This window comes from Dendrobium catenatum, unplaced genomic scaffold (assembly GCF_001605985.2).
Source record: "Dendrobium catenatum unplaced genomic scaffold, ASM160598v2 fragScaff_scaffold_1500, whole genome shotgun sequence".
In the NCBI taxonomy this organism is placed as follows: domain Eukaryota; kingdom Viridiplantae; phylum Streptophyta; class Magnoliopsida; order Asparagales; family Orchidaceae; genus Dendrobium; species Dendrobium catenatum.
Genome location: NW_021319962.1, coordinates 126,512 through 136,102, shown reverse-complemented (window position 1 = coordinate 136,102; position 9,591 = coordinate 126,512).

Sequence of the window (9,591 nt, the reverse complement as noted above, 5' to 3'; positions counted from 1 at the left end):
AAGAATGACTTCAATCGAACGTACCAGGCTTCAAATCGAGCAGTCGCCTGCTCAATTGGCCTAGCCTTGTCGCAAAATGGACGAAGAGTAAAAAATTTACGAATGATGAAGACAAACTAATGAAGACGAGGAAATGGGGATGTACCAGGCTTCAATCAAACAGTTGCTTACTTAGTCGACTCGCCAAACCCGCCTTGTCACAAAAGGGAAGAAGATGAAGGAGACGGGATCGTGAAAAGTTAAAACCCTATAGCATATGGGCGTCACTAACATGTGAATACGGAATATACGGGATGTTAGATGTGGTTTTATTTTATTAAAAGAATATTAAAATGTAAAAATTTAGTAAATTAAATAAATTGAATTATCAAATATGAGGGCACGCGTATCCGTTTTAATTTAAATATTATTTTATTTCGACAAGGTTCTGCCGTGTTCGCCATGTGTCCCAGTTGCGTCGGACACGTATCCGTGTTCGACACTCTGCATACCCTCTTATGAAGGTGTGTCGATGCATCATAGGACCAAGCCTAAGCAAAGGGAAAAAGGAATGGTAGAGAGAGATGAAAATATCATCATGAACTATGGAAAAAATAGCAATCATGAAAAGAAAATTGCATATTTCATTCAAAATTTAAATAACATACAAAATACTATTTTATGGGTAATTCACAATAACTCCATCTAGGAGAGAGTCATAAAACTCTATCTTCTAATAAAATGCAAAAGACATTTACTTAGGAGCTATTTGGTTGCCTGCAAAGTAAACGCAATGTAAAGTAAATGCAGTGTATCCTAATTCAGGCAACCAAACAGCCCCTTAAACTCAAATCCAAGCTACTTAGTTACATGAGCTCTCTTAAAAGCTTCACTACATTAGTTCATAGAATAAAAAAATTAAAATAATTATAAGGGTGGCTGTCCATGTAAGAAGCAAGTTTAAATTTGATTTGCCCCATTTGTAGACACATCCCTTATTTTGAACAGTGGCCTCCTCCTTTAACTTTGAACGTCCATTGCTTGCATGAGGTGCCACCTATGTAAGAAAACAAGAAAAAAAATGAAGACTCGGCCAAATTTTACATGGAAATGTCATTTCAAGAGAGATTGTGTGCACAACCTTTATAAGAAAAGACAAAAAAGCTGGGTTTTTTTTTTATTTTTTTCTTCAAATTAGTCAATCAAGCATAGAAATTTTCTCCAGCCTGATAAAGCTCATAGAATAATGATTAATAACAGACATTTTTCTTCTTCACAAACATAATGCTTTGAAATGTGCATCCTTATTCTATATTATATTATTTACAAACTTTTTTAACTTCTAATTTAGACTCCCACCCCACTCCCTCTTCTCCCCTCCCAAGGTTCTTGAAATTGGCAAATTATTACGTCTGGTGTCCGGATTCATCCGGACACCAACCCAGACACGCCATGTCACCAAAATACACCTGGACCCAGTGTATTCGGGTGACGTGGCGCCTCCGGATTGGGTGTCCGGACGTCCAGTCACCGGACGTAATAATTTGCCCTTGAAATTCTATAATTCTACCACCGTTCTTTAATAAAAGAAATTTACTGGAAAATGGTGATACCAAAGCATAACATAATTGTTTAACATCATTTTGCTTGGATTTGCTTTCTTGGACACCAAGAACTATTATTCCTGAATACAAATGGCATATTGATCATCTGAATAATGGGGAAGATAAGCCAAAAGAGCCATTCTGAATCCTTTCCATGGGGAAAAATCAGTAATAAACTAAACAAGTAGTACAAACTACACATAAAAAACAAATGAAGACCGAAAGAAGGGACTATATCGAACTCTCGCAGATGCTAAATTAATCTATTTTAAAAAAAATTTCATCAGAAGTAATCAAGTAAATGAATGCAAAAATCAATTTCTCGATGAGTACGATATTTCAAGCGCGAGACGTATAAACTACTAGCAAATAAAAATGCAATATTGCTTACATAGCCCAGGACATCAAAAATTCTGAAGAATCGCAAACATCCGCAGAAAGATCTCTCATCGGGTATCAGAACATCACAAGCGGTGAGAAAAGCAAGCAAACGTCGGCTCTGAGTCCAAGGTGCTACTTTCTGCTTGAAGCCAGCTCAAAAAAAGCACCAATCCCATGCAGCACAATTCACAACTCCGCCATGAGTTACAACTATAGAAACTGCCCGAAACACCACCATCGGAGACATGCAGTATCCCCATCGCATCAGGCTCCGCCACCATACAGATCTATGCTCCCATTCATTCCCTCCAGTATGTTGAATATAGCGTAGACGAACGGTGCGGCGAGGCTATCCACCCCTAGATGATCAAAGTGAAACTTCCCGGCATCAATTGGTAGACGCCAAATGACAATACGGATCGAGCCTGTCTTCCTCCAGATCTGACCAGTATTGATGCCGGACTCCCCGAGAAGAGGTTAGATTGGGGCTGATCCGATGCGATAGACATGAAGAGTAGCTAAGGGCTCGGAATAGGGTTCACCGGTGGTGCCGGCCGATGCTTGTGGAGGAACTTATTGTTCACCCCGGAAGGGAAGAACACCGGCCGGACGTCGAATTCTTTCGCCATTGTAGATGGCTAGAAGGATCGAAAACAAAGGGAAATTGGGGAACGCAACCGGGATCGATCACGCACGAAAGAATGATCTACAATATGGGTTGGGGATCATCATGTTCTGATGGATTTTTTTTTTAAAAAATTTACACATCATTTTATAATATTTTATTTATATATCTAACACATAAAATTTTAATATTATATGCATACCACTATATATTATTTTAATATCAAATATATCACTTATTTTTTCTTTATTATCACTCATATATTTCATTTCTACCACTCATATTTGATATGAAAATAAACTATGAGTGATACTTATGTAATATTAAAATTTTAAATGTTAAATATGTAAATAGAATAGTATAAGATGATATGTATGTAAATCTCTCTCTTTTTTTTTTTGCCTCGCTGGTCTATAGCCTTAGTGGCTTAGGTTAGAAGAACGGATTTTTTCTGATTTGATCACTGGGCAAGATTTTCAATTTTTTTTAATATAATTTTTTTTTTTAATTTATGAAGAAAAAGTAAATTCCTCAACAAGTAGGTAGTAGGTTTTATGGGATGCAAGTTGGGCCATCTCCATCCGAACTCCATATTTGTATTTAATGTATGTGAACTACTCCAATCAAATCACAAACGTGCTTTATTCTAACATTTGTGAATAATGCGATGTCAATATTGAATCGCACTATTCACAAACGCATTTTTTTTTGCAATTCCACTTTTATTCTTGTTTATTGCCTGATTCTTATAACAATTTCGCTCTAAGAATTTCCATCATATATGACTTTTATCTTTCTAGAGATGTACGATGGAATTTTAGCAGTCAAAATAACATTAATCTTTAATTACAACAACTTTATTATTTTTTTAATTTGATTTTGTGTATGTTATTCATCGATATATGTTATGATAGTCTTAGATGTTAGTAGTGATGTTGTTTTTCAATTTTTTTCTACTCTTTTAATGAGTAAGTATATGGTTCGTATATTTTTGTTTTACATTTTATCTTACATTTTAGTGCTTCAAATTTTTATATAAAAATATTTATAGAATATATCAAAAAATGGGCAACAGCTCATTTAAAAAATATGATTTCTTGGGCATATAATAATTCTTAAAGAACTATTAAAGAAGTTGGGCAAAAAAAAACTTTTGTATAATATTATATAATATTAGTATTAAAAAAAAACATAAAATATAGTACTTCCCACAACCTTTGAGCCTGATTTTATAAGTATCCATATATTAGCATCTCATATGCGCAGAGGTCAAATATATTCCTCTCAAACATGTCTTTCAGATGAACTCTATTATCATGTCATTGAAGTGAGATATGAATTTAATTTCTCTAAATTCCAAAAAAAAATTGCATAAGTGAGCGCCCTGAGCTTGGGGTGCTACAATGCCAAGCTCTCTTATTTTTTAGAATTTGAGGGAGCGCTACAGCACTAGATCTCAAATGTTACGGTGATCAGCATGAAAGTTTATTTTTTGAGTAAAAATATATAACTAATTTGTTAAAACCCTTAATATATGGGTAGAAAAGACTAATTCTTACATAAAAGCTACTTAATCTGTGATATCTGTCTAATTCCTGAAAATATGACTGGTATAATTGATATTGATTCCTATAGGATTTGCCTATAAAATTGGATACCAAAAAAAAAAATACAAGTAGTCGAATGTCCTATCTTAATTGCATATACATATGGCATGAGCATGCATGAAAATTTACATAAATGATATGATCTAATACGATATGCACACAATACATGATATAACTAATACAAACATATGATATGATTGATAAGATTGATGCAAGGGCATATATTACACAATTACACATGAAACATGTGATGTGCATATTACATTCCATATAATATAAATACATGATATAAATGCATTGATAATTAATGTTGTACGACATGCTTAAACACACATTTTCATTGGCTTAATATGACATATATACTGATATACATAGAATACCATATAAAATAAAATAAAATATACTTTATTAACATGCATATATTCATAAACAGACTTGTTACATTGACTTGACTTGAGTATGAGACTAACCTATCTATTGATCCTATATATAACTAATGATCACTAAACATGAATTATATTACTTTTAATAATTTTTATTGATTGTATGAATGATATTGCTTATATTAACGGCATAATCTTATAGTTACATGTTCATACTGATATAGTTTGAATGATAACATTTATATTATTTTTATTATGTTACATTGATTTTAATTATAAGTTTTGATAACCTACTGAGTTGTTAGCTCACTCCATGACTTCTACATATTTTGAAGAAATGATCATGATCTAGTGGAGTAAGGTAGATTAGGATTTAGTTTTTTTTTTTTTTTAATTTTATTCTTTTATAGTCGTGAGTACAGAGAGATATAATGATGAAATTATACACGTCATAGTTATTGTAAATTTAATTTTGAATGAATGAATATAGAAATATTTTTTATGTATATGATTTATATAGTTGCTTCTAGCAGATTAATCTAGAAATAAAATAAGCAGTTCTTTCATATTTAGGAGTTGGAGCATTACAACAATATTAATCTCATTTTGTCTATCCTAAATTCCATAAATGACCCCCTCCTATATGCCATGTGGATCCAAAGTTTCACCACATAATTGTTGGTTTAAGAAACCATGTTATGAAGGTTAAAAGTGTGTGATCAAATGTTGGATTGAATGTCTCACAATCACAATCAAAATTTAGTCACAATCGATTACAAAACCCAATCCTAAACCTCAAACTCCCTCTATTTAGCCAATAATTTCGTTTAACTTGCTATTGGATTTATCAATTGATGGAAAACTTAATTACTAACCCCCAACATGACAAAAATTTATATGGGTTGTTTCTAAGTGGAAGGAAGCAACATTCAAAAGAACAATGGAGACTGATAATCAGTATATTGACTTTTCATATGATAACTTAATGATCATAAAAATAATGGTTCCAGACCCTCCTAAGGGAATATAGGAAAACTTGGCCTTTGTCCATAATCATCATCTTTAATGGGAAAATCTCCTATTATTGCTTAGATGCGCTCTATATATGAAAGGTTGATCAACCTTGTAAGTTTTATGATTATGTTAGTTTCCTCAAGTTATCCTTCATTGCCAAGTTTGCAGTAATGGCCTCTTTGAAGCCATCGATATAAGAACCCCCTCCCTATTTGTCTTTAACCATATCTTATTTATCTTCAACGCCCTCTAATCATCCTCAATCTCCATTGGTTGTCTCTTAACCATATTCTTCTAGTGAAATTTATCACTCCCTCTCATCCAACCATACCTCTTAGATGAAGATGTGCTATCCTCCATTAGAGCCATGCATATATCAAGCTCTTAACGTCCTTGACATCAGAGGTAGATTCAAACTTTTTTAAGGTCGATGAATCTTATGAGATCCAACAAGAGTATCACATAGGATCTCCATGCAAGAATTAAAAAAGCACACAAGTGCTTAAACTTATTTTGTCGATGCTTCTAACTACCTTACTATCAATAATACAACAACATTCCAAGTTAGTGTCTCTTCCACTTTTGCCACAATGAACAATACAATGACGAATGCAAACACCTCTACTATAGTGGCAATCACATTTGCCTCCATCAATGTTAATAAAGTCACCACAACCTTCTTATTCAACCTACTTTATTTCTTCATCAAGAATATAACATCATATGTTCTTTTTATCGTAATAACCCTCATCATATATTTGTTGTCATGATTTCTTATTATGGCATATATCATTGCTTTGGTCATCAACCCTACTCCCTTCAAATATTTGCCTTCTAATGGCAATAATATACATTATGAACATTTAAGAGCCTTTGAGGTTTCATATAACTTAGAATTAACATCGTTGATGGTGGTTTTAATGTATTTATAAACGTTCCCAGGACTATTAGGAAGGATGATTAAGCTCTAGCTAGGTTTTATAATAGTTAGTCAAGAGTAAAATTAGTTAAGATCTAATCAATTTTCTTATGCATGTTTAGGGTTTTAATGAAGATAAAATATCAAACTCTATACCTATAAAATAATTAAAATGATTAGAGTAATGTGTATAGGTAGATAATATCTATAATATTTCATAGTTTTTTTGGGGCTCTTAAGAGGTTATAAGGGGTCTTGAAACATAATTAGGTCAAGTTCTTTGGTTTGTAGCGCTTCGTTGGGTTTTGAGCTTTAGAAGAAGGATTTAAGGTTGAGATTAGGGGTTGGAAACTCTTACAGTTAGAGAATTGTGTCTATAATATTTCTATAATTTTTTAAACTTTTCCAAGGGATTTAAGGTATTCAAGTGGCTAATGTAACAAGATTAGGTATTATTTGTGCAAGTTGCGGCTAATTCTAAGATGTTTTTGCTTGGGATCGTTGAGAAGATGGTGGAAAAATAGTTTTATCTTGTAAATGAGAGTTAGGAGAAGTTATTCACAATAATGAATAGTAAAGATTTGGGCATGCATAAAATTAATCACTCATCAAAATGACTAGTCAAAGAGATCATAAAATCTCCTCCATGGTCGACTTCTTAGCCTTCACACTCACTTTGAATGAATTACATATTTCTTTAAAATACATTGATCATTTCTTCTCATTCTATAAAACATATGTATTCTTTACCACAATCCATTTCAATTACACAAAGAAATTGAAAAAGGAAGGAGGATGACCACTAGAGAGTGTATGAGAGGGTGACATACTCACCATATAACTATCTCATCCTTTTTTATTTGGCTAGCCAAAAAAGGATGTACCATTTGTATTTGACTAATTTTATGTACATAAATATGTAGACATTAATAAAGATTAAATTTCCTACATATTAAAAAACCTAAAATTAAAAATTTAAAAAAATTCAAATTACAATGTTTCAAATTCAAAAGTTCAAAGTATACAAGCAATCACAAATTTAAATTTATAAATACATTACATTAAACAATGATCATCACATACATAAAATGTGAATTTGGATTAATATACTTCATCTTGCACATTAACGTAGAGCATTGATTATTAATAGTGTTCTTCTTGCTTCGAGCTCAAGTGGTCAGTCTAACACCACTTACGCAAAGATCTTGTGTCGCATTAGAGTTCTTGCACTACTATGATCAAAGAGGTATATATTATGATATAGTGGAAGAAAGAAGATGATGAGTTTTATCACTTTTAAACATAAATTTATAGACACTCTAAAGTAATAGTGAAGAGTAGTCCTCAATATATACACCACATTATGACCACCCATATGCTAATAAATTATTAAATGCTAACATGGTTAGTTGTTGAATTTAAACCATGATCATAAAGTTACCAATTTGTTATCAACTTCTTGTCACACCAAGCACCAACTAGCTTTATAGCCATCGTTGATCAAACAACAAACATTCATTTAAGTATTCTAAACGAGTTTAGGTTGGGCTCACTCTTGCCAATTTGACCATCCAAAAACTCTTAGTCATAATGGTTAAAGCTGATGATACTCCATTCTAGTGCCCTAAGAGATATTGCATTTATAACATAACATAATAACATGCATTGATGCTAATTCCAACTATCATGATGCACTATACGGCCATCTTAAATTCAAAATTATATATAGTATTACACCCCTGTTGCATATGATAAATGACTCCCACATGACTAAAAGTTGGTATTTATTGCTCCCTTACATGGAGGGATGATGATCTACCATTTTTATGTTAACGAGGACATGTATTTCATGATTTCTCTAGCAACATAATGTGCCACCTCTGATGCTAAACATATTAACAATGACTCACATGTCCTTGTGCCTTTAATACACATAATATAATGTAAAAAAGTATGATAAATACATATGACATATTGAGATGAGAACTTAAGCTTTAATATCTAACTAATAGAGACATGAAGCCTAGAAATCTAACAATTACAATCCATCTCATGATCGGTGAAATATGTTTTTCCTTTATAGTAGGAATATAATACAACATTGAATCACCTAAAACAAGTGAGTTGAGTTCTTAAATTATATCACTTCTTGATATGGAGTTTATGCAAAGCAAGAAAATGATCCACTATAGAGTTAATTGATCCATGTCTCGATTGTTATTTCTACTTGCCTTTTTTTTACCATCGATAAACATATATTGACAAGTCAGAATGCAGTGATGGATACCATTGATAAAAGAAGACACACTATTAGAAGAATTTCAAAAAAATTGTGTAGTATAGTGATAAGCAGAAAAAAATATTCTAGCTCGCATGTAAAATGAGAGTTAACACCCTCAAAGTTGCCGGCCACATTATCAGTGCTTATTATTTCACATATTCTATTCAATTGGTCGAGTCTGCTATAGAAGGGGAGTTAATTGAGCATATGAGTCATAGTCTATGTTGAGCCTTTTAAAATCAAATTAAATATTCTTAAATTGAATTCAACCAAAATATTATGCATAATAAATGTGTAACCAAAGTTCAAGGCTTTGTTTGAGACGACTTTCTTATTGTTTTCTAAAGCATTGTACTAAAAATCTGCTTAAAGAAGCAATAGAAAAATCGTCTCAAACGAAGCTTAAGTAACATAAACGTGTGTGGCTTATGATGTTTTCAGTGGTGGAGAGGGTGAAGGTGCCAAGTACGATTTCAAGAGACTATATGATGGAATATATGCCAAATAAGAGAGGATGTAGTTTAAGATGAGGTGCTGAGTTAGATATATGAGGCTATATAATAAGCATTAAATTGACTAATTAAAATAAGAGGTCAATAATATGACAAATTAGTAAAGAATGCACATAGACTACACCATATCCCTGGTATATTTAGGAAATGAAGCCTACTTGCCTATTGAGAAAGGCTACATACTTTAGTTTCATGCATCATATATTATATCTCAACACAATTAAATTATCAGGCTAAAATAAAATTATTATTATATATACTTTATATATATATATATATATATATT